Source organism: Amblyomma mixtum, chromosome 4 (assembly GCF_055824585.1).
Source record: "Amblyomma mixtum isolate Tamu chromosome 4, ASM5582458v1, whole genome shotgun sequence".
In the NCBI taxonomy this organism is placed as follows: Eukaryota; Metazoa; Arthropoda; class Arachnida; order Ixodida; family Ixodidae; genus Amblyomma; species Amblyomma mixtum.
In genome coordinates this window covers 55,382,691-55,408,713 of record NC_143015.1, presented here as the reverse complement: position 1 = coordinate 55,408,713, position 26,023 = coordinate 55,382,691, and the positions used below count along the sequence as shown (strand labels likewise).

Sequence of the window (26,023 nt, the reverse complement as noted above, 5' to 3'; positions counted from 1 at the left end):
GACGCTGCTGAAAAAAACATAAGTACGAAGCCGCGTTCCCTCCACCACCACGCACCTCCCCACTCAGTAAGACGTTGCTCGTTTCATATACGTTGTGTCGAACATCCTAGACAGTTCCAACAATTGACAGGTTAATGACAGAACACGGTGGATAGAAATACAATAATATAAATATGAAATAGCCTAATCAACCTTTCTAGTTAGACCGCATAAATCAATAAAACCGAGAACGAAATTGGTCGAGTTGGGGAATCGAACCAGGGTCTCCGGAGTGCGATACGAGCACGCTAGCCACTCCGTAATGCCAGCTGAATGGTTTGGAATGAACAAAGGCGCGTCTAGCTAATACGGCGTCTTCGTTCACTCCCATCTTCCCCCTTTCCCTTACGGCGAGGTGCAGGTGTCCACCCAGATATGCGAGAGAGATACATTTCCTTTCCTCAAAAAATAAATTTACCGTCCAGCAAGGCGTACAGCCGAATTGGCGATGGCGTTCTGTGGACTCCCTGGCAGCGTTGCAAGACGCTGTCGCGTTCCACTCTTACAGGCGAAGCTTAACATGTTAACCACACATCAGTAACACACGCAGACAGCCAATGGACGCGTCATTCGCTGGCAGCACTTGATTCATCATTCACAACCACATTCTTAACGTACGCTCCCTTGCCGCACATGCCAAGGACGTACACCACGATCACATTCTGCGCCATTCCTCTGTACTTTGCTTTGCTGAAACCTGGATGGATCCCGAAGAGCCTCTCGAAATCATAGATTTCCTATACTGCTGTGGTGCTCGCAGAGACCACAACAGAGCGGCGGGAGTCGCTATCTACTTGCGCACAGGTCTCTCTGCAATACCAGTCGAAATGTTTGGCACGTCACATGAAGTTGGCGAACTGTGCGCCGCAAAGTTGCCCAACGGCTTGCTGGTAGTAGCTGCCTACTTCGCCCCTACCGCACTCACGAAAGACGTCGTGCACTTCCTGCAACTCGCATTAACCGTCCATCGATCCACACCGATGTTAGTAGTGGGGGACTTTAATGTTGACATAAAGACAAACAGCAATTTCCTAACACTTATGCGGGAGAACATCCCGTTCCTCTCGCTCGTAACGCGTCCCACGGCTGTGACAACCTCGCGAGGCACTTGTATAGATCTCGTCTTTGAGAATCAAGCATTGGTGTACCAAGTCGAACATATATCAGTCTATTTCTCCGACCACAAAGCTTCCTTCATGACTGTCAAGAACTGTTAGTGGAGTCTTTGTTAAAGGAATACGTGTGAAAAATAAAAACAAAATTCTGTGATAGCGCATACATGTGTTGCTCGATTTCTTTGCCTCAATCTATCGAAAAGGTGAAACAGCTTATTTCTGCGCTCAAATTTCGCATTAGGAAGTAACGTAATCGCCGGTAATTTTTTTTGGCCACGATTGTTCCGAAAGAGCTGCAAAGAGTCCTGAGCATTAATCGGGAAAAAATGGCGACAGTGGACGCATGTATGGGAGCTTGATTGGCAATTTTCTGAACGAAGGGAATTTGAACTCAGGCCCGCGATTGCTGAACGAGACCACAGCAAACAATACTACTGCAATAATACATTGGATTGTCCCTCATAGAGCCCCTTTAGCATGAGGGGGCGCTAGCGTCGGTGACGGGAGCGGTCACATACCGCGTCGGCTCCGTGACAAATCGCAATCAATTGCGATACACCAACTTTTTCCCCTGCAAGCCTGGTATTATCGTCTCCAGGAACCTCAGCGGCACCCGTCTACACCACGTTTGTTAAGGTGGGGCCAATTTTCGACCACTTTTCGGTCATTTGAAGCTTTCGTCACGCCGCGGTGGTGCTAAGCCTAACGGTGCCGGGGCCTGCGATGGCCCCGGTCGGGGATCCCTCGGCTCTGGCGGCTCAAAATCAAGTCACCGGATACGACCCGCAGTCCTTGCAGATCGTAACAATGGATACCCATCAATCCGAGGATACGACTGAAGGCGAAGATCCTCTACCAACGGAGGACGACTACCTACAAGATATGATCCGCGTCTGGCGCGGAAAGAAGAACGCGGCAGCGGCATCGAGGGACGCTGGTGCTGGTGCCACCCAGCAACAGGCATCGGCTAGCTCTGCGCATACGCAGGGCGGGAGTGCGCTGAACGCAGCCTTGAAGAGCTCCAAGCAACTCCGGTGGCGGCCGCAGAACACGCCGCGCATTGAAAAAGATGACATCGTTGTTGTGCTGAAACCAAGAATCACGGTCGACCTCAAGGCAACGTTTGGTCCTGGACAAGCCGGCGCTGCAGTCCGCAGCATCCTCGGGGACGACGCAAATGCTGGACTTGCGGTGTGGCCCGTTTGGGACCAAAACATCCTTGTATGTGCACTGAAATCAGTCGACGCCGCGGAGAAGCTACTCCGGGATATTGTGCTGCCGGTAGGGGAACGCGAGCTACCGTTCCGGGGACACCCTAAACTCTCCGGTGCGTTCTGTCGAGGCGTCGTGACTGTTTCGGCAGACGAAACGTCTGAAAGCGTTAAAAGAAAACTCAGTGCGGAACAAAATGTGGTGTCTGTGCGCAAGCTAGGGGGAACCCCGGTTGCGGTGATCACCTTCGCGGGGACCAAGGTGCCACGGACGGTGTTGTACAGCTACGAACGGCTCCCTGTTCGCCTGTACAAGAAAACAGTGCCAGCATGCCACCGCTGTGGCACAGTGGGCCATCGGGCCGATGCGTGCCCGCGACCGCAGCCGGGACGCTGCAAACGCTGTGGAGTCCAGGTTCCCGATGCCACTCCTGACGGCCTGGCGGAACATGACTGTGTTCCGAGCTGCCTCATCTGCGGAGGTGGCCACCCTACCGGAGCTCCTGGCTGTGCTGGGCGGTTCCGGAAAGCCATCAAACCGAGCTCCCCATCCGGATCGAAACCGAAGACAAAGACGGGGCCCAAGCAGGGTCCTCCGCCCAAGGCCAAGAAAGCGCCAGCCGATCAGGAAATCAAGGCCAAACCCGGCACATCGAAACCTGTCAAGTCCGCGACCCAGGCGATGCCCCCGGTCCTCAACGCCAGGGACTTCCCGCCCTTGGCACCCGTCCAATCACAGGTGAGCAGTTGGAGTAGGGCAGTCTCTGGGCCCCCTACCCGTCCCTCCCCTACCCGTCCCTCCCCTACCGAAACCGCCCTACAGCAGCAGGTAGAGGAGCTCAGGCGCCAGAACCAAATTCTAGCGCGCAAAATTCAGGAATTAGAGGCCAAACAGGCCGGGTCATCCGAACCAATGCAAGAAGCTGAGCCAGATGACGAGGATGACGGATCATCCGTAACATCTTGCCTCACTAGCGTCTCGCGGCAGAGCGGGGACACGGTAGTTGGATCAGCTGGTCGCGTCGCCGGCCTAGAGGCACTGCAGCGCCAAACCGAGCAACTGGAGGAGCAAGTGGCGGCCCTCCCGAATCAAATCATGTCAGCAGTCCGCGAGTCCTTCCAGGACATGTTCAAGGCAGCTTTAACGCAAGCACTTCCCGACCTTATGGCCCAGGTCACTGACTCGGTCCTTAAAGCCGTGCAGCCCTGGGTCAGCACCCAAATTCAGAACGCCACTAGCTCCGATTCCCTTCACCTCAAACGTAAGACAGCCTCCCGCCAGGCAGCGAAGGAACACGGTTCAGGCTCGGCAGCTGTTGGGTCGGTGCGGCCTCTCGCTGGGGTTGCGCTGGCTCCCGGCCAGAGCTAGACCGCTCCCCCGTAAATAAATAGAACAACATGGCTAGCACATCTAATAGGAATGATAAAAACCTTGAAAAATTCCAAATCATTCAATGGAACTGCAGGGGTTTCAGGGCTTGGAAAAAACGGTCACACCTCCAGCTCTACCTGCAGTCCCTAGGTGACATGCCGGCACTCGTTGCCCTGCAGGAGCCCGGCATAGATGCTAAATTATCAGGCTACAGCACCTTTCAGGGGGGCCCCTCTACGTGCATCCTGGTGAATAAGGCTTACACCGGGGTTCAGGTCGACTTAGACTTGAGTACCGAGCAAGAATACACAATGGTCCGGGTACTGCCTCTCACACGCCGCGACCCGTCAATACATATCCTCAACATATACTGCCCTCCGCATAAGCCGCGCGTAACTTTTAATGAAATCTTCCTTCGCGCGATAAAAATGGCAGCCAAAGAGCCTCTAGTGATCGTTGGAGACTTCAATGCTCCCAGCCTTCATTGGGGCTACCACTTCGAACAGGCAAGAGGACGTAAGCTGGCGGAGCTCATCTCCACACTCAGCCTCACGTTGCTCACGGACCCGGCGTATCCCACCCGAGTGGGGAATTCGGTAACCCGCGACACGTGTCCAGACCTTTCTCTCGTCAAAAATGCTAGAGCGGCTGCTTGGGAGAACTTGGGAGATTCTCTAGGCAGCGATCACCTCCTTCTCCGGATTACACTCATGGCGAAGGCAGCGCGCAAAAAATGGGGTCAGGCCAAGCTGACCGATTGGCACAAATTCCGAAATCACACTATCCCTCCCGTACTATTTTCCGGCGGCTACGCGGAGTGGGCTAACCACATATACAACATTCAGAAACAACACGTCACAACACTACAAACCACCGAAGAGATCCCCGCAGTGGACACCCACCTCCTGCATTTGTGGGAGGCGCGCCGGAGCTTAACTAAACGGTGGAAAAAGCAGAAAACTAATCGCAAATTACGCGACCGCATAGTCAAACTCACAGAGCAAGCTGCAGCGTATGCTGCCGAACTCTCAGATTCAAATTGGATAGCACGCTGCGACGCCGCAGCTAATCAGATGAGCTCGAAGGGGACGTGGCGTCTCTTTCGCAGTCTAATCGACCCCTCTCAAACGAGAGGGGAGACGCAAAAGCAGCTCCGGCGGGCTCTGCAAGGGTATCAAGGTACGACGGCGCAGCTTGCGGACACTCTGTGCGACAGATATCTTTGTCGTACGGAGGACCCGCCTGGGCCTGAGTACATGTACTCTGGCAGGCCTAATGAAACACTTGATGCCCCTTTTGAGTTGCACGACCTTAAGGCGGCCTTAGCGAAAATGCGCCGGGGTACGGCTCCGGGACGGGATCACATAACAGTGAACCTGTTGGCGAACCTACCGGACTCAGCCTACCTCCATTTATTAGAATACATCAACCAGATCTGGGACGGTCGTCCACTCCCTCCCGAGTGGAAAACGTCACTTGTGACGTTTATCCCTAAAACAGGTAAGGCCGTGAATACGGACAACCTGAGGCCCATATCACTGACCTCATGTGCGGGCAAGCTTATGGAGACGATGGTTCGGGATCGCCTCTCTCCATACCTGGAGAGTAAGGGCTTCTTTGCAGTTACCATGTTCGGGTTTCGCCCCCACATGTCTGCACAGGATGTCCTTCTCCAGCTGCACAGGGATGTAATACGACCCACAACTATGCAACACAATGACAAAGCCATCCTCGCCCTTGATCTGAAAGGAGCTTTCGACAATGTTAAACACGGAAGCATCCTGGCCAACTTGAGTTCTACCGATTGTGGGGCTAGGGCCTACGCGTATGTAAGAAATTTCTTGACTAATCGCCAGGCCTTTCTTCGGATTGAGGGCGAGGAATACGGCCCTTACATGATGGGAACACGGGGTACACCTCAGGGAGCGGTGTTATCACCGCTCCTGTTCAACATAGCTATGATGCACCTCCCAAGCCAACTGGCCCGGGTGGAAGGCATTCAACACGCGTTGTATGCAGATGACATTACAATTTGGACCACTGAGGGGAGCCTTGGGGACATGGAGGCCCGCCTTCAGCAGGCCGCTTCCATAGTCGATGCGTATGCCATTGACTGTGGGCTCCAATGTGCTCCAGCGAAATCAGAGCTTTTGCATGTCAGAGCGAACCCAAAGGATAGGACAGCAATTCACATCTCTCTGTCAGGAGGTCCTATTAGAGAGGTGGAGGAGCTCCGTATTCTGGGCCTTTTCATTCACCACAGACTCAGACCGGACTCCACCATTCTGAAACTCAAGAGAGTAGGCGAACAGGTAGGGCGCATGATCCGCCGCGTTTCCAACAAGCGGGGCGGTCTGCGGGGCAGGGACGCGCTTCGGCTCGTCTATGCCTTCGTGACTAGCCGGATCCTCTACGCCGTGCCATATCTCCGCACTACTAAGCAAGACGAGGCGCGAATAGACGCTGTCATCCGCAAGGCAACTAAGCGAGCCCTGGATCTCCCGGTGACTACCTCTAATGCCAAACTCAAGGCATTGGGGGTGCTAAACTCCTACCAGGAGCTGCGGGAGGCCCACCTCGTGAACCAATACACGCGGCTCATGCAGACGGCCCCTGGGCGCCGCCTGCTAAACCGCTTACACATCCAACACGACTGCACTCCAGAGGAGGCGGAGCGTATCCCAGTACTGTGGCGCCATATGCTCTGGGTCTCCCCGCTCCCCCGTAACATGGACACCGACATGCACGTAAACAGGCGACAAGCGCGGGCTCGGGCTCTTGAGAGACAACACGGCTCCCGACCCGGTGTATATTATGTAGACGTAGCAGGCCCATCGCCCACGGGATTTTACACGGCCGCTGTCGTTCACCAGGAAATGCACGTTGATGGACTCTCTTTTCGAGCCCCGAATTCAATGCGAGCCGAGGAAGTAGCGATAGCGCTTGCTGCCGCCCACGCCAATTCGAGAATCATCATTACGGACTCCCGAAAAGCATGTGATCATTACTTGGCAGGGGAGATCTCCCCCTTAGCTGCTTTCATTCTAAGACGGACTGCCACTGATCCAACACCCAAAAGAATCATTTGGGCTCCTGGCCACCAGGGCTTACGAGGTAATGAGGCCGCTGACGCGGCTGCCCGAGCGCTTACTCACCGGGCTCCTCATCCCAGCTCTTCTGGCTCGGAGACTAACCAGCCGCTGCTGCGATTCAAGGAAATTATAACGCATTATAGCGACATCCACCGCCTTTTCCCGGCCCCTGCAAAGGGGCTGAGTAAGACGGAGGAGCGAACTTTAAGGCGCCTGCAGACAGGTACTCTACTCTGTCCTGCAATCTTAAAGCATTACGATCCTAACACGGATGGGTGATGCCCACACTGTGGGGAGACCTTGATATCTTCCACATGGTGTGGGCATGTACTCAAAATCCCCACCTCCCCCCTTCCCCTACCCCTTCCAGAGAGGCATGGGAGACTGCCCTTGTCAACTGCTCCTCGCTTGAGTCCCAAAGGGCTCTGGTGAAACGGGCTAGAGACGGGGCATTGTCATGCGGTGTCCCGGACTAGGGACGCCGACCATGTAGCGTGGCCACTCTGTGACTCCCAAACTCTATTTTAGAAATTAAAAGTTTTCACCACCACCACCTTTAGCATATGTGTTTTCTGAGCTTGCGAGCTTCCACCGGCCTTTGTCGCTTTCCAAGGTACCGCCTCCGCCACTTTTGGCCGTTTGTTGCGGAAGCAACACTACGCTAGTTGTGAGCGATTTCGCGGAGCCCCTCAGAGCCCCAACAGCGCATGTGCGAGGTGCGAGCGTGAGAGTTACTGCGTAATTTCCTTTCCTCAAACACAATTTTCATTCGCCTCCTTACGGCCCCTCTTTCTTTTTTTTTCTTTCCACTTCCTCCCTTCTTCTACAATGGGATGACGGGTGTCCACCGAGATATGAGAGAGAGAGAGAGAAAACTTTATTGTACAAGGAATTCGGGGCACGCCCCAGGGTCCCCGCACGACCCCACTGCACTCAAGTGTTTATGTTTCGAAGGTCCATAACACTGGCAGCACGGCCGGTGGCGATGGCCTGCACGGCCGGGTCCTCCGAGCGCACCAGGGTCTCCCAGTCGTCCCAAGTCTTGAGGTTCTTTAGGTCCCGCGGGGGAGGGTCCGCCGGGCAGAGGGAAAGGATGTGGAGGGAAGAGGCGAAGGGTTCTGGACATAGGGCGCATGCCAGAGTGGGGAAGGAGGGATGATAGTGGGCTAGGGTAAGGGGTGAGGGAAGAGAGTGTGTCTGTAGTCTGCGCCAGAGCGTTGCGTGTTTGTTATCTAGGGAGGGGTGGGGCGGGGGGTAGAGCTGGCGTGAGGCTCTGTAGGCCTGCGTCAGCCCGCTGAATGAGTACCTGCGCTCCTTCGTGAATCCACGATCCGAGCGCACCTGAGCCCGGTTTAAAGAACCTCGGGCTAAAAGGTTGGCGGCCTCGTTTCCGGGATTCCCGGAGTGCGCGATCACCCATATCAGCTCCACTTTGCGGGGCGGGGGTGCATCGGGCGAGTCTAGTATGCCAAAAGCAGGGACATGGACTCGGCCTCGAGCAAAATTTAGAATCGCAGTTTTAGAATCACTTAAAATGAACCGGGCTTCCGTGCGGGTGATAGCAAGTGCAATGGCGGCTTCCTCTGCAGCTTCTGGGGAGGTGTCTGGAGGGAGAGGTAGTGTGAGAAGGGCGGATAAAGAGGAGTCCACCACAGCTGCTGTCGCTTCATCACCCGTGCAGGCAGCGTCCACCCATACGGCGTCCGGCTCGGGGCCGTACGCTCGATGGAGTGCCTTCGCACGGGCTCTGCGGCGCTGCTCATGGTGGGACGGGTGCATATTCCTCGGGAGCGGTCTGATGAGGAGCTCCTGGTGAAGGGGTCGTGGGATGGCGAGGAGGGTTGGGTCGTTGGCCGGTATTCTGATTCCGAGGGAGTCCAGGATATACCGACCTGTGGAGGTTTGTGTGAGCCTGATGTATTGGGCCTGTCGGTGGGCCTCCACCAGTTCCCCGATCGTGTTGTGGAGGCCCAGGCCTAGTAACCTGTCTGTGGGTGTGTTCATACAGTTACTGCGTAATTTCATTTCTTTAAATAGAATTTCCATTTTCTTCATTACGGCCCTCTTAGCGGTTCAGGTGTGCACCGAGAGGAGAGAGAATTACTGCACTATTTCCTTTCCCTAAAAAGCGTTGCGTTCAAAGCGCAAGGCATCGCGCCGAACGGGTGGCGATGTTGCGTGGACTCCCTGGCAGCGCTACAACACGCTGTCGCGTTCCACTCCTAAAGCCGATGCTTAAGCGTCATTAAGTAGGTTGGATTAGTTTGGTTTATTGGGGTTTAATGTCCCAAAGTGACTGAGGCTATGAGAGACGCCGTAGTGAAATGCTCCGGAAATTTCGGCCACCTGGGGTTTTTTAACGTTCACTGACATCGCACAGTACACGGGCCTCTAGAATTTCGCCTCCATCGAAATTCGGCCACCGCGGCCGGGATCGCACCAGCGTATTTTGGGTCAGAAGCCGAGTGGCGTAACCACTGAGCCACCGCGGCGGGGCCGTCATTATGTTGCAGTTAATTAATATTTAGTAACTAATCAGTAATTAGCCATTAACTAGTAATTGGTTATCCCTTAGCAATTAGTGCTTAACTACGTGTACATGTCATCCAGTGGTGACGTCACCAGTGCCATACAGGCAGTCAAAGGGGTGCGAAACGCTTTCGCCTCCTCGCATTTTAGACAGTCAAAGTGCCCCCTTGAGATGGCGTCGCCATTGTGATTCCCGTGCCGTTGCTTCCACAATTACACTCGGGATGGACACTGGTCAAACCGCAGCCAAGTTTTTGGACTCACTGAGCATTATGCCAGGTACCAGGCATTACGTCATACCAAGAAGAGATCTCAAAAAGCGGAACTTTGGCACTATGGCCCGAGCCATCCAGCCTTTTCTCTTTGGATGGGAAATTGATCACCATGCAGGACAGGACAGGACAGGGCAGGACGCGGCAGGTAATAAACAGATCGCGATGTGCCAGAAGAACGTACATTTAGGGGATCTCATTCATGAAGTAAATAATCACATATCCAACAGACAAATCAGTCCAACATGTGAACACACGTGCCTTGATTACCTATAGAGTGCTCGTCGTTTGTGTCTTGTAACGGGCCGTCATCAGGAACCCCAATTCTTAATGTGCAGCCCTCTGCCGCGCTGTTACTTGCCAAAGACATTTCAATTATCCGTGATCGCCATACAGTGCAACCTTGCCAGATGACCGGGAAAAAGAAACGTACGCCCGACGGACAAGACGCGAGCCCGTCAGGAAAGCGTCCGTCCATGGCGGCGGGCGGGAGCCTTCCAAGAAGAGCTCCAAGGGGAAGACGTCAGCTCCTTCGAAAGAGCAGCTCAATGCACCGGCGAGCGGATCCGAAGAGAAGCCGGTGGCGGAAGAACGACCCCATGAGGCAATGGGCACAAAGACCAACAAAGTAACGGGTGAGCAATTTTAACTTCTTCCAGACTACAATCGTTGATGAAGGATGTTCGCGACACCGGAACTCCTTACCGACAACTTAGGTTGTTCAAAACAACAACAAGGGAGGACGCCACTTTGAAATCCGAGAGAAGGGACGAAAAGATTGTTTTTCAAGTTGTATCCGTAGGTATGTGTCTTTTTTTTATGCCACCCCTATGTCTCTCTACTGAAACCCATACGGAAGTGCTCTAAAAAAAATGTTTCGTGAGTCCAAGCTGGAAGGGATCATTCGCAGAAGTGTCAAGCAGGCGCTGGGTTTACCAATTCGGACTCCCACCGCAAAACATTTAGAACTAGGTCTTCACAACACATTGGATGAAATTGTGGAAGGCGTGACAGTCTCGCAGTACGAAAGGCTGTCGGGAAGCGTTACAGGCAGGCAAATCCTCGCGAAACTAGGAATAAATTACGAGAGTCAGCGAGGTCCGAAAGTGGACATGCTTAAGAGCGTGCGCGATAGGCTGATGATCCCACCACTACCGAAAAACATGCATCCCGTCCACCACAAGGATCGCAGAGAGAAACGGGCTGAAGCCCTCGGCAAATGTTTCAAAAACTATCCGATAGAAGACGTGGCCTACGTGGACGCAGCTAATTGCGGGAGGGGGAGAATGGTGATAGCGGTAGCTAGCGCCGAGACATATCTCCGAGTCGGCGCTTCGATCACGACGGACAGTCCCGAAATTGCAGAAGAAGCCGCCATCGCACTTGCAATAGTGGGCACGGATGCGTCAATGATAGTCAGTGACTCAAAGGTAGCAGTGATGAACTTTGCCAAGGGGAGGGTCTCCCCTCTGACGAACGGAATCCTGCGGACTGCAAGGGACGACCGCAAAATTCTCATAGTCTGGACACCTGCACACGCATCCCTGGCTGGAAATGAAGCAGCTCACGAACTGGCTCGAGGTCTTGCTTTCCGAGCCAGTGGCCATACCGAGGGCTTCGCAGACAGGGATCGTCTTGTAGGTTACAGAGAAATCACGCAACATTATAGGCTCAATCGAACAAAGTACCCCGCTGCTGATAAATCATTGACAAAGAGTCAGGCCACCTCTTGGCGCCTTCTCCAAACTTATACGTTTCCGAACCCGGTTATGTGTAGTCGTTATTATCCGGGACAATATTCAAACGAGTGTAAGCAATGTAAGGCCAAAGCGGATCTCAACCATATTCTCTGGAAATTCCCTTTTGCCCCCCTGGAGGGACAAAAAATAAAGTCACTTGAACAATGGGAGGCTCTCCTACTCAGCTCCGATCCGGAGACTCAAACAAAAGTCGTCCAACTGGCCGAAGACGCCGCCAGGAGCCAAGACCTTCTGGCCGTCTTTTAGGCGGGGGGCCTATATGCCCTTCAGACTGTTGGCAATAAACGTTTTACAATCCAATCCAATCGTGAGCCGCAGCGGCTCCTCATTGCCGGGAACCGTTTGAACAATGGGTCCTCGGTTTTCTACCTAGATGCTCACATTGCGGAGCATTGCTGTGTACTTTCTGAGTCGGATTTTCGAAGGTCATGAACGTTGCGCCGTGACGTCTAAACCGGAGGAGTGGCCGGACGTTATAACACGTGACTCGCCGCAGCTGTGCCGGCCGCCGCCGCCGTTAGTACACTCTACCGCCGCGCTGGGTCTCGCCGCTCGCCTGATCACGTCTCCCCCTCTCCTAATCACGTAACGCGTAGTATACAAGCGCGGCAGCTGCTCTCGCTTCCAGTACTCAGTCCGGTGCCCTCCGCGACGCCATGGAGCTCAGGCCTAGTTCGACAACGGCTCAGTACAGAAACCACGTTGCGTCTGATCACCCTGCCGACATTGCTCGCCGAGTATTTCGCTCGTCTCACTAGGTATCTCAGAGTTAAACAACTGCGATGGCTTTTTTGTCAATTTTCACTCCTTTTCTTTATCCTTCCAAAAATTCAATCATCCCAGAAAATTCAAAGCCGAGATTTGCATTTTGCGACGAAAAATTCTAAGAATGTCTTAGACTGCAGCACGTTAGTAGGAACGTAATGAACATTGAATCAGCTTTCTGCCACAATTTATAAACTCTTGTAGCCTTTTCACAAGATTCAGAGAGAAATTACATATTAGGAAAGGATTTGTGGAGATTTAGCAGCGAAATATTGAGAGTAATAAATTGATTTCTAGTATGTTACAAAATGCTTCATAATCCATTAATAAATAGACAAATTTTTGCTGAGAAGCTGCGTCCGCCTTTAACTTTTAGTGAAAGTTAACTGATCGTTAATAATTTCTTTTATTTGAATGGCACTATTGAGCAGACGGATGTAGGGACACGAAGGGCTCGTTGTGGCACATTTGAATTAAGCCAGCTGTCTTAAGCGAGCGCAGAAAAATGTGTGTTTTCAATTTATAGTGCTAATCAATCGAAATTTAGTGGCATAATCACCTGCGTATGCCGCTATAGCTCAGTGCGCACAAATAATGTGCAGATGTAATAGTTACCAAAAGTAAATTTGCTGAAAAATTCACAATCTGTTTCAATTTTTTGTTACACATCTGCCAAGTAGGGCGTTCCAGGAAGGGCTCCAAGGGGAAGCGGACGCCTTCGAAAGAGCAGCTCAATGCGCCTGCGAGCGGAGCAGAAGAGAAGCCGGTGGCGGAAGAACGGCCCCACGAGGCAGCGGACAATAAGGCGGACAAAATAACGGATGAGAACATTTAACTTTCCCACACTGCAGCCATCAGGGAAGGACGTTGGCGACACCAGAACCCCTTACCGACAGCTCCGAGCTTGTTAAAAAGCAGCAGCAGTTTAAGAATACAGCATGCAGGATACAACTTAAAAAATTGGCTGCAGTTTAATTCTGGTTAAACTTGGAGTGACGCGAGAGCTACACCGAGCCGCTTACTTATGCAGCTGCCACATCTTTCCCCTTCCCTACCCTCCTCCCCCCCCCACCTCCGACTCATCACGGCGCATGCGCGCAGCTGTTGCAGCTCGGTTTCGTCGGCGCGCCGCGCCGCCGGCAGCAGCAGCTGCTCTGCACCACGCGACCAACCGGCTCAAGGCCACGGCGCCCCCACGGAGCTCAAGGGGTGCCACGCTAGAGGCTCGAAGAGATGGCATAGTGTAGCTCTCGCTACAAAAATAGAGATCACTGAGGCGACCCGCATTGGGAGAATGCGAAAGGATTGACGCCACCTCGGCACTCCTTGCTTCTTTTGCCCCTCTTTCTTTGCCTTTTTGTTTTTTAAGCTCTAATCAAAGATCGATGTATTCACTCTGATTATGCCGTCTTTTATCTCAATCAGCCATTTTGGTTTTTCAAATTTGGCGCCATGGTTACTTTCCCGTTCACTTACTATGTCCCCGTCTAATATTTGTGCTGATAATTGACCAATTATTCTATGTTAATAAACTTTTTGTTCCGTTAATCATCATTCATCAAATGCATGTCAATGCATTTCAAATGTTGCTTTCACTCCTTTCCCTATTTTTGCCCTTTCTTTCCGCCCATGGCTGTTTTCCTGTCCACTCACTATATCGACATCCACGCTATTTTGGTTTTTTTTTCAAAATTTTTAGCTCTAATTAATTAGCTAATCATCTAATCGACTTTTTTTGCGCAGCATCCTCACATAGTCCTTTTTCGATTACAACCACTCATTTGATGCTACCTATTCTGAGAACGTCAGAACTGCTGCGGGCACGTTTTGGTGGCACGACCCTGCCGACATAGGCTAGAAATGCTTTCGCATTAAAAAAAGAAAACAGCTGATAACAATGGGTGATGGTTCTCGCCTTCCTGTGTTACTCGATAGCGTATGCAGCTCGTTCGGTCGAAAAGCCCGTCGACGTATTAATAGGCGGCATCGCGTGTCGGAAATACTCGGGGGATGCGCAAAAGGAACTGTATCATGGTAATTTGTGGTTGTAGTGATTGATGATTGATTGGTGGGTAATCGACGATGATTTAATGAAATCAATGTAGTTAATTGATTAATAAAGAAATGAAAAAAGATTGGAAAAAGGGGGTTCAGATGTTTAAAAATGCTCAGAAGGAAATACCAGTGCTTGATGATGATGCCAATTAAGAAAATTTGGATTGTGTAATTGATCAATTAATTGAAACAATTGAAAAATCAAAAATACGTTCAAATATGTCAAGCTGCTCGTGGAAGTCTAACCTACTACGCTGTCGCGTAGTACCCATAAAGCGGAGCGGTGCCTTCTGTGATTTTTACACAGCTGGCCAATCACAACAACAAACGAAATCAGGATCTCGCTGCACAACATATATTCGTATTGAACCGAGGACGACGACCTTGATGCTCAAGCAGTGAACGGTAATCTAACAGCTATCATTACAGAGTGCGCAGTACAAGTAGGTGGTCGGATGGTTACACGGAATATCGGCAGGCTCTCTCAAAAGTGTGAACGCCAAAGTAAGAAAGCCTATAACCCAACAGAGAAAATAGAACTAGCAGAGTTGTCAAAACAAATCAACATGCAATAGCCAATGTAATCAAGACGTAAATTAAATAGGAAGTATCGCACAGCAATGGGACATACCCACGGTAACAAAAGAGGAACAAAAAAAAGAATGGGAACAATGCAGAGCGGGAAAGCAGCTCGTGACGATCAAGTAACAGCAGATCTGTTGAAGGGCGATGGGTCTTTTGTGCTATAAAATCTAGCCACACTGTATACGCAATGCCTTATACGACCTCGAGCCAGCCGGAAGCTTGGAAGGACGCCAACATTGTCTCAATCTATATGAAACGAGACATCAAGGACCTGAAGAGTTACAGACCGATCAGCTTACTGCCCTTGGCCTACGAGGCATTTAGTAAGGTATTGGCAAATTGAGTCAGGACAGCCCTAGACTTCAATCAACCAAATGATCAGGCAGGCTTTCGTAAAGGATACTCGACGATAGGCCATATTCACGCTATCAATCAGGTTATAGAGAAATCAGCACGATAAAACGAACCCCTATACATAGCCTTCATATATTACGAGAAGGCATTTGACTCAGATACCGTAGAACAGAGGCGACCCCCCAATTTTTTCAGAAGGGGAATCGCCTTCCTGGTCTCAAACGGTTTGTGCACAGGTCAGATTTCTGAGAGACGCCTCAATTCTAGGACTTCAATGTAAAGTACAGTAGGGATGAGCCAGTTGGCTTCGTTCTTTATTCTTGAGTTGTATCCGGCTGTTGAAGAATAAGAACGGAGGGTGGAGCGCATTTGGCAGGTCCTCTCAGATCATGAATGGCAGTTTACCAATATCCCTCAAGATAAAAGTATACAACAGCTGCATCTTACCGGTACCCACCTATTGGGCAGAAACGTGGAGGCTAACAAAGATGCTTGAGCTTAAGGACAACGCAACGAGCTATGGAAAAAACAATTGGTTTATAGGTTTTGGTTTATTGGTGTTTAACGTTTCAAAGCGACTCGGGCTATGAGGGACGCCGTAGGGGAGGGCTCCGGAAATTTCGACCACCTGGGGATCCTTTACGTGCATTGACATCGCACAGTACACGGGCCTCTAGAATTTCGCCTCCATCGAAATGCGAGGAAAGAACAATGATAGGTTTAACGTTAAGAGATCGGAAGAGGTCAGAGTGTATGAGGGAACAAACGCTGGTTGATGACATCCTAGTTGAAGTCAAGGAGAAGAAATGGGCTTGGGGAGGGCGTTGGGCGCGGTCCTCTCCCTGCATATACATCATGTGTCTAGCTTTCCTTGATGAAAAATTGGCTGTTGTTTAGCTCTGGTTAAAACTGGAGCGACGCGATAGCTACAACTGGCCGAGTGGAACTCGCCGAGAAGAATTGGTCTTTCGCCGCCGCGTTTCGCTAGGCGTTCCTCCTTCATCTTCGTCCCTGGGCGTGGCTTCACAGCTACTGCGTAATTTCCTTTCCTCACATTAATTTTCTTCATTACTCCCCTCTTTCTGTTTCTTCTTTCAATCCATTTCCACCTTTACTCTACAAACGGGTGACAGGTGTCCACCGAGATATGCGAGACAGTAAATGCGTTATTTCCTTTCCTCAAATACAACTTTCATTTTCTTCATTACGGCCCCTCTTTCATCTTTCAATCCCACTTCCTCCCTGTACGGTGCGGTTCGGGTGTCCACCGCGGCGGTTGCTAGGCAATGGCTCAAGGTCGGCGCGACCGCGGCCGGGGTGCAACCACAGCGAAAGTGCTTCCATTCTGAAGAGGCGAAGCGGCTGGCGCAGAATAGCTATCGCTACAAAATAGAGGGCAGTGCGATTTCCTGACAGAAACTTGTTTATCCATGCTTTCGACTCTGTCCTATAGCTGTTTTACGCTACAAACCAGTTTCCCGGTAATATTTCGTCCTTGATATTTTTGCAGCGTCAACGGCTACGCAGCATCAACCGCCGTTGGATGCTGCAACTGCCCACTCCCTTGGACGCAAGTCCACGCGTACTCTTTCTCCTACCGACGGCAATGCGCCGCTACCGGCGCACGCGGACCCGAACGACAACATGGCGAACGACCCAGATAAGCCGCAGGTGTCGGCGGCTATACTGCTGGACGCGCCACAGCAGCAGTCGACACTGTCCTCGCGAAAACCGTCCGACGCTCAGGCGGCTTCTGGCCGCAAGAGGTCAGCCGGTGCGGAGGAGATGCGCAGTCCGGCTGGCCGTCGTTCCTTCCTGACAAATGCCAGGGAGACGAGCTGGATTTCCAGAGGGAAGAAGGGCATGACGGAGATGTCCACCGGCAGCTATGCACATCCTGCTGGGCCCTTCTCGGCCAAGGCTGGGGTGAGTGCGTAGTGCGCTCAGTGCGTTTTCCAGCGGGGGCGGTTTCCTAATTTGTGCCTGTTAAGCACGAAAGATTAAGGCGAAAGCCTTTAATGGCTCATACTGTCGCCCGTTAGCAGAAATTGTCACACCTTTGGCAGCGTTTGACCTGTGTTAACCCTGGAACTAAAAAAATATAGTAGAAAACGAATAGTGGCTTCAGATAGAGAAGTACAAAATGATCCTAGCAGTCAAGTTTGATGAATGTAGATTATTTAGTTACAAAAGTGTCGAAATAGCACGGACGTCAATACAGCCATGGGATCGGTATGACGCCACATCCACCGGAAATCGTCGCGGCATAGTGTCGTCGACTTTCGCCTCTCTACACTTTAGTTGCCAAAGTGTCCTCGCAATTCTTTAGTTTCTCTAATGTGTAATACTTGGCCAATAGGAGATAAAGCCCTCCCTTGTTTTGGGCAAACATTGTATCTATATGTTTTTCTGCTCGTTTGTTCGAATTTACAGACGGGATAATGAATGTAATGGCATTCTTGGCTATCAAGCAACGTTTATTTTTGCGTTATGTTTTTGCAAAATATTTTGGTTCTGCAGTCGGTAGCTCATCAGCTCATGATGCTTAGAGCGCCCATGGTTGCTGAAGCGGTCTTGAGAAAGTTCTATAGAAGCTCCCATAGACGGAGCGCCAGCTTTACCTCTAGGTAATAATAAGCAACTCTATGCCACCGATAGCAACACCTGCCATCGCAGGGCCACTGCTTAAACGCTGCAATAATTTAAGCTAACGCATCAAACCCTCAATTGCTCAACATAAGTATCCCTTCCAATTTTTGATGGGTAAAGCCGGAGAAGTTGAACATCATTTCTGCTGTAATTTGCCTTACGCGCAGGGACAGTAATTAGCTTCAACAACGCAGTTGGCATGCTGTGTCTGGAGCAGTCCGCGTCCTTACCGCGATTTCGCTTACCGCGGTCAGTGGTAGCCTTTAAGGTGCTTAATAGCGAGACGCTACTCTGCGAACAAATTACAGGGAACTAACCTGGCAACGTTGGTTCCTTTAGATCGCGTGATTTCCGGTGCTATGAAGGTCGCTATCAGCATGAAAGTGAAACTTTATTACAATGTTTATTTTTGGTTTAAGTAAATACTTTTTCTCCATGTATTTCTTTTTCTAATGCTTCTGAAAAATTGAGGGCTAGGGCCTACAAGTGACCTTAACCGCTAGAGGCGGATTTAAGTTGTTTCGACCGCGGCACGAATCACTCACCAGTGAACGCAACGGCTGGTCCGAGATCCTTTTCTCATGCATTTCACCCAGAAGTCTTGCAGTTTAACGCAATTTAATGGTTTTAGCATTCGTTCCGGATAAAACGGGCCAACAATTTTTTTCTGGTTTGACGCTCAAGCACGTAGTACGAAGGGAACGTGACGGGGCAGGATAAATGAATCCTTCAGCTAGCTAGGTATAATGCTTTCGTAGCAGCCTTGTTGAGAAAATAAGTCCTGTTAGAGTGGTCTATCACGAGTAAGTTAATCCTGAAGTGAGCATCCTCAAACCCCGTTATAATGCGTCCATTTATATCATCATCATCATCATCATCATCATCATCAGCCTGACTACACCCACTGCAGGGCAAAGGGCTCTCCCATGTCTCTCCAATTAACCCTGTCCTTTGTCAGTTGCCGCCACTGTATCCCCGCAAACTTCATAATCTCATCCGCCCGCCTAACTTTCTGCCGTCCCCTGCTACGTTTGCTTTCTCTTGGAATCCACTCCGTTACCCTTAAGGACCAGAGGTTATCTTCCCTTCGCATTACATGCCCTGCCCAAGCCCATTTTTTCATCTTGATTTCCACTAAGATGTCATTAACCCGCGTTTGTTTTCTCACCCACTCCGCCCGCTTTCGATCTCTTAACGTTACACCTATCATTTTCCTTTCCATAGCTCGCTGCGTTGTTCTTAACTTAAGCTGAACCCTCTTTGTTAGTCTCCACGTTTCTGCCCCATAGGTGAGTACCGGTAGGATACAGCTGTTGTATACTTCTCTCTTCAGGGATATTGGTAAGCTACCATTCATGATCTGAGAGAACCTGCCATATGCGCTCCACCCCATTCTTATTCTTGTAGTTATTTCCCTCTCATGATCCGGATCTGCGGTCACTACCTGCCTTAAGTAGACATATTCTCTTACTACTTCCAGCACCTCGCCACCAATGGCGAACTGCTGTTCCCTTGCTAGGCTGTTGAACATTACTTTGGAGTTCAGCATGTTAGTTCTTAGCCCCACCGTTCTACTCTGCCTGTCTAACCGATTGATCATGCTTTGCAGTTCTTGTCCTGAGTGGCTTAGCAAGGCAATGTCATCAGCGAATCGCAAATTACTCAGCTATTCTCCATTAACTCTTATCCCCAACTGTTCCCATTCCAGTCCCCGGAATACCTCCTGTAGGCAGGCAGTGAAGAGCATTGGCGAGATCGTGTCTCCCTGCCTGATACCTTTCCGTATTGGAATTTTATTGCTGACTTTATGGAGAACTTTAGTAGCTGTGCATTTGTTATAAATATCTTCCAATATTTTCAGATAGCACTCTTCTACACCCTGATTCCGCAAGGCCTGCATGGCAGCTGAGGTTTCCACTGAGTCAAATGCTTTCTTGTAATCAATGAAGGCTGTATATAGGGGGCCCATTTATATATACCAGTTTATATCGGCCCTGGGGATCAAACCCTGCACCTCCCGGATGCTATGGATGGATGGATGGATGGATGGATGGATGGATGGATGGATGGACGGACGGACGGACGGACGGACGGACGGACGGACGGACGGACGGACGGACGGACGGACGGACGGACGGACGGACGGACGGACGGACGGACGGATGGATGGATGGATGGATGGATGGATGGATGGATGGATGGATGGATGGATGGACGGACGGACGGACGGACGGACGGACGGACGGACGGACGGACGGACGGACGGACGGACGGACGGACGGACGGACGGACGGACGGACGGACGGACGGACGGACGGACGGACGGACGGACGGACGGACGGACGGACGGACGGACGGACGGACGGACGGACGGACGGACGGACGGACGGACGGACGGACGGACGGACGGACGGACGGACGGACGGACGGACGGACGGGAGCGCCCCCTTTGAAACGGGGTGGTGGCAATTGCCACCATGGTCAGCTTTTCTTTATTATTTTTTTGTTTACTGTGTTGGCAATTCTTAAGATTCTCCGTCACCTTTGCCTACGGTTTCCTACAATTCTAACCTTATGCCACTTCTCTGCCTTTCAGCCACCAATCCTCCAGTCGCTTTTTGCTGACTTCCACTGGAGATTTATTTACATGACCATTGTTATCTTTAAACCCTAGGGCCTCAGAAAGAGTGACTGTGCCTGCATCGACATCCGGATGGATACCATCACATTTGATTTTGAGGTGTTGAATTGTTTCCACAGATCTACCACACATTGCACATGTGTCATCTTCTTCGTTAAATTTCTTTTTGTAGCTGCGCGTTCTAAGACACCCTGATCTAGCTTCAAAAAGTAGGGCACTGCCTCTTGAGTTATCATAGAAAAATTCTTTCCTGATCTGCCTTTTCCAGAATCGGAGGTATTCCGGAATACCTCCTGTAAGCAGGCAGTGAAGAGGATTGGCGAGATCGTGTCTCCCTGCCTGACACCTTTCCGTATTGGAATTTTATTGCTGACTTTATGACACAAACGACAGGACGCCGAAGCGGCCAGGCCGGCTGGACGCGGAGACAGAGAGGCTTGTGACGTTAGAGCATCAAGGCGCAGCAGTTTGGGGCGCCGCCGCCAGGTGGACCAATTCAAGGAAAAAATTTGGGGGCAAAATGCTTTCCGCTTGGTTTGTGCAAAAAAAACGATGCAGTTTTTTATGGAATTCACAACGCCAGCTTTCACTGCAGCACTAAACTGGAGCGCCTAAAATTCATGCAGTATCCCTTTAAAATAACTCTCGGTGTGACTTGTAGCAATGTACTGCAACTCATTACAATTTTATGACTTTGTTTTGATGTTGGTGCTACACGGGTTATTCATGCCTTGTTTTCGAGGTTAGGCGGATTATGAGCACGAAAGGATTATCTTTAAAAGAGATTTCGACGCTCGTTAAAAGTAAGTCATTAATATGTGCGTCACTTTCTGTGCAAGCATTCTTGCCTTTAGCGATGAAGGTGGCGCTAAGGATTAGCACAATCACCCCTCGATGCTTTATCCCCTTTTCTGATTTTATTAGACTGGAGACGCACTTGCGTAATATAGATGCGTATACCGTACGAGCCGGATTCTTTCTGTGAACTTTTCTACACATACGCATTGGCTACACAGACACACACACGCACACGCACGCACACATACCTGCCGTGTCGCATGATACATTTTCGGCTGGCTGGTATGGTATACGTGTATACGCTAGCACGCGTTCACTACGCTGCAACTCGGTCTCATGGAACGTATATGCCTCGTTCCCCTGCAGCGCACCAATTCGTCCCAATATTGGAAATGTATTGGAGAAGTAAACCCACCTCTTTGCAATATTGGGCCAATTATACCTGCTGCTTGGGTTTTCGTCCTGTGTGCCGAGTCATGTCGTAGGTTCGCTGTATTTCACTAGAAAGAGGGCACGCAGCCTTTTCAAAGTCCCCTTCTATTTCACCGTTTTCTTGCAGCTGACTCGCCGGAAAAAAATGGCCATCGCTGGGATCGCCTGCGCCGCCACAGTTTTGCTGCTCCCGGCCCTCGTCACCTTTGTGTTCAGGGGTCACACCCCGTCTCCAGCAGAGAGGAAATACTGCGACAGCCTCCCCTGTCGCTTGCACGTGGAACTCCTAACGAGAGATCTCAACAGGAGCATCGACCCATGCGAAGACTTTTCCGCCTACGTGTGCTCCTCCTGGTTGCCCCCGACGGACCGCAGGGAGCACGTCAAGACGCCCGTCGACGACATGGCCTTCTCACGGCTCGCCATATTCAGGGAACTGCTCATCAAGGGCGCCCTGAAGTTCCCCGTGGCAGCCAAAGCCCTCGATATGTTCAAGTCCTGCATGAACGCACAGGACCACGGCGGCTCCCACCTGCCGCAGTTCCTGGCACTCATGCGCGAAATGGGTCTCAGCTGGCCGGAGCCTCCGCAAGCCGACGCGAACCCCCTGGAGATGCTGGTGGCGTTGTCCTACAGGGGGCAGGTCCACTTGTGGTTCGAAGTCCGCGTGCTCGCCCGGCTTGGAAAATGGCTGCTGGCGTTCAGCCTCGCTCCGTCGCTGCCGTTCCTCTTGAACCAGTACGACGCTGTCAAGGACCCAAGCAGCTACGTTGCGTATTGGATGGGATACTACGGAGACCTGATGCTCAACACCACGGCTCCCGTGAATGATGCCTCCCTCCAGGAAACCATCGAGGAAATACGCAACCTGGAGGGCACCGTGCTGAGTCAGCTTTGCGAAATGATCTTCACTCGAATGAGGACCCCGGCTGCATTCCGCCTAGAAGACATTAGCAACCACTCGCAGCCAATCAACTCAGATACCTGGATCAACCTTCTTCGGGAAAACGTAGTGCTGAGTCCAGAACTGGCAGCCACTGACGACGTAAATCTCAGCGATGAGAACCTCCTGAAGACCGTCGGGGGCTTCCTCGACGACTACCAACGACCACGACTTGTCAGCCTGTTTGGTTGGACGTTCATCCAGATGTTCGCGCCCATTGGCGAGCCCCGGATGCTCCTGAGACGTTTTGGCGCCAGGCACAAGGTCGACGTCTACCGTTCCCATTTCTGCAGCTTCCACACCGAGTCAACATACAAGGCGCTTGTCCTCTCCCTCGAAGTCGCCATCGACAACAGGGGGAAGGACCGGGAAGTCATTGGGGCCGGATTCCAGAGGCTGGTCTCCGTTGCCATCAAGAAGGTTGAGGGCGTAGCTTGGCTGGACGATGACAGCAAACGCATCGCCAGCGAGAAGCTGAGGTCGGTGAAGATGCGAGTGTGGCCCGAAGAGCAACTGCTGAACAACTAAGCGCTGGAGGATATTTACAAGGACTACCCCAGCACGGGGGAACTGTTCGTCGAACTCTGGATTCAGGCACGCAGGGTCATCCACCGTTCCAGCGAGAGAGTGCGTCGGATCAACCACTCGCAGGTGTACTGGGACGCAGTGAAGCTTGCACCCAACATTCCGCCATCCTACCCCAGGCTCGACTACGTTCTGGACAACCTAGATGTACCCACCTACATGATCTACCCTCCACTCTACTACAGTGGCGGCCCGAACTCCATGTTTTTCGGCGACCTCGGGTACTTGTTGGCGTTTAACTTAGTGAGGGCTCTGGACAAAGAGGGCATCCGCTGGCTTTCGAACGGCACGGAGGTGGACTGCATTTTCTCCGAAGAGACGAGAAAAGCCTACCAGGAGAGAGACAGCTGCCTCAACTTCCACGGTTTGGCAAGCGTGTTTCCAGAGTTGCCGGCGGCGGAGATCGCGTACGCGGCAATGAAAGACGCCGACAACGGCGAAGGCGTTTACGTCGGAAAGGACATTTCTCCGGAGAAAGCCCTCTTCATGACCATGTGTTACATGTCCTGCACTGTACGTGGCTTCAACAGCGCCTTCTCGTCAGACTGTAACATCGTCGTGCGCAATTCGGCGGCATTCGCGAGAGCGTTCGATTGTTCCAATGGTTCCAGGATGAATCCCCAGAAAAAGTGCAATTTTTTTGGTTGACCGCTTCCACTGGAAAGCTTCCATATTCCAGATGCCGTGACATTTCATGAGATACCCGTTTTGTATTCACCTGATTTTCTGCATCGAACTTGATGACCATCATTGACTACGCTGTGGTTTAATGACCATGCATTCACTCCTGAAACAGTTTATTTTCAACTCTAGTTTAAATAATGTGACCACTTCAGCTATTATTATGCTTCCGGGACAGCCTTCATTGAGAACTTGTGATATAGTTTGCTGATTTTTCTCGTTAACGACCTGGAGGACAGTGCCAGCGAAGGACACGTTCTGCTCCCCTCAAAATAGGGAGATTTAGGGCAAATTCCCAGAAGTGACGTCACTAATGGCACGCGCTTTTCGATTTGCTGGTTCATGAGGCCAGGCATAATTCTAAGGCGGCGTATATGCTGCTGAGAAAGCGCTTATAGTGTTGTGCTTTCTAGGTTGAATCAGAAAGAAATTGTGTGCTGACTTAGACCGGGCGATCTGTGGCGTACACAGCGCTATATCCGTGGCCACCCTATTAGCCGTTTACATAAATGTGGTTCACGCTCAAGAACAACGCTGGATGAATTTCAGGACTGTTTTTCCTTTTTTTCTAGCCATTGCTGCTTTGTGGCCGTGTAGCTGGGACACGGACATTACGTCGTGTATGTTGCTGTCAGCTCTGCACATATGTGTCGTTGTGGCTTCCTCAGTTTGCTACATCTCGGCTACTCTATTATCCGAGCTGTCTGGCTAGCATCATTTGTATGCATGCAATACGCGATTGTCTTTAACAAGCTGCGAAACTGTCTACAACGCTGTTTACGTTTCGCCATGTGTCCATGTGCTGCTGACGTCCAGCCAGATGTTTTCTTGACATGGATCGATGTATTGGTATTGTCGAGGAATTTCTTCACAGGGGCCTTTTTATTTTTGTACCTTTTTGTATAATCGGAAGCGTTTTTTACTTGAGCCGTTTCAATAATTTGTTGTTTTGTTCCTTGTTTCTGCTTGGAAGACAGTTCTTTACCACCCAATAGTCACTATTGCATCAACGCCTTCGTTAGTCGTTTATATGAACATGCGGTAAGGAGGGCCCATAGTAACCTGTGTCCCATATAGCTCGGCTCCACCAACGGCAGTGGCCTATGGAATAGCATTCGGTAATGGCGACTAAATAAATGCTCTGGTTAATTTGGTTCAGACTCAGTACTAAACTTATTATGATAGCTCCAGGGAGCTCAATCGAAGAGGTCCAGGGCCGACTCGGGCCCAAGTCTCAATGGCCGAGCACGGCTCGAGCTCGGCCTGCCAACTTCGGGCCGGTGCCCGGCCCGGGCCCGCTCCCGGCGACAGTGCTACGAATAGGCCAGTGTGTGCTGGTAGACTCGTCCTTTATTACTGACGCTCAAAAAACAGTTTCCTGGCAAACTGAAAAATGAGATTGCGAGCGTTTGCCCGTTCGCGTTCTTGGAGGATGATCTCTGCTATCGAGGAACCCGTCTCGACAAGGCGATGGGGCTGCGGGCAAACTGGCAGCCTTCGAACGCATGGAGACTTCCACACTGTTCTGATAGTGGGTGACCGCATTTCGACCAAAACGTGGTATTCCTGCAGCTGTATGCTTGGCCGAGGCTGCTATGGGGCAGGTTTGGGAGCCTTAATCTTGTTGACATGCTGGAGAGGATTAACCGGTTGTCATGCAAAACTGTGAAAAGAAATAGGTCAGCTCAGCAGAACGAGATACGTGGGTGTGGAGTGTGGGAGAGAGAGAGAAAATGTAGCTTGAAACGATGTGTCCAGCTGTGACAGGTAGCATGCTATGACTGGCTGCGTTGACGTGCAAAATAGGGATAAATGAATTAAGCAGGGTGGGAGAAGGAAATACCAGGAGACAGAAAAAAAAGAAATGAAAGGAAGAAGAGAAAATGTGGGAGGGTGAGTAAATACTACGAGAGCGAGGGGGGGGGGGGGGGGAGAGGAGGCCCTGGTATTTCCTTCTTCCATGCTGCTTAATTCCTTTCCTTTCATAATTGAATGAAATATTATTACTTAAAGTACAAGGGCCAGTGGATCGCAACGACATGTAGTACAGGAGAATACATCTAAGACGTGTTAACTAGGAAGCTAGTTAACTAATATTCAATAGTTGACTTTTTAACTATTACTGTTAGGCTCCGTAATTATTGA

General features: G+C 51.0%; 1 pseudogene across 1 annotated transcript in view; it reads left to right on the top strand.

Moving 5' to 3' along the window:
• The window catches only part of LOC149346527 (membrane metallo-endopeptidase-like 1), a 29,932-nt pseudogene extending 5,315 nt beyond the window's left edge, over positions 1-24,617 (top strand). Inside the window, exons 2-4 of the transcript XR_016292090.1 lie at positions 10,027-10,265; positions 16,660-17,075; positions 21,797-24,617. The product of XR_016292090.1 is annotated as a membrane metallo-endopeptidase-like 1 (transcript). The remainder of the gene's footprint in view (positions 1-10,026; positions 10,266-16,659; positions 17,076-21,796) is intronic.
• Positions 24,618-26,023: the final 1,406 nt, after the last annotated feature.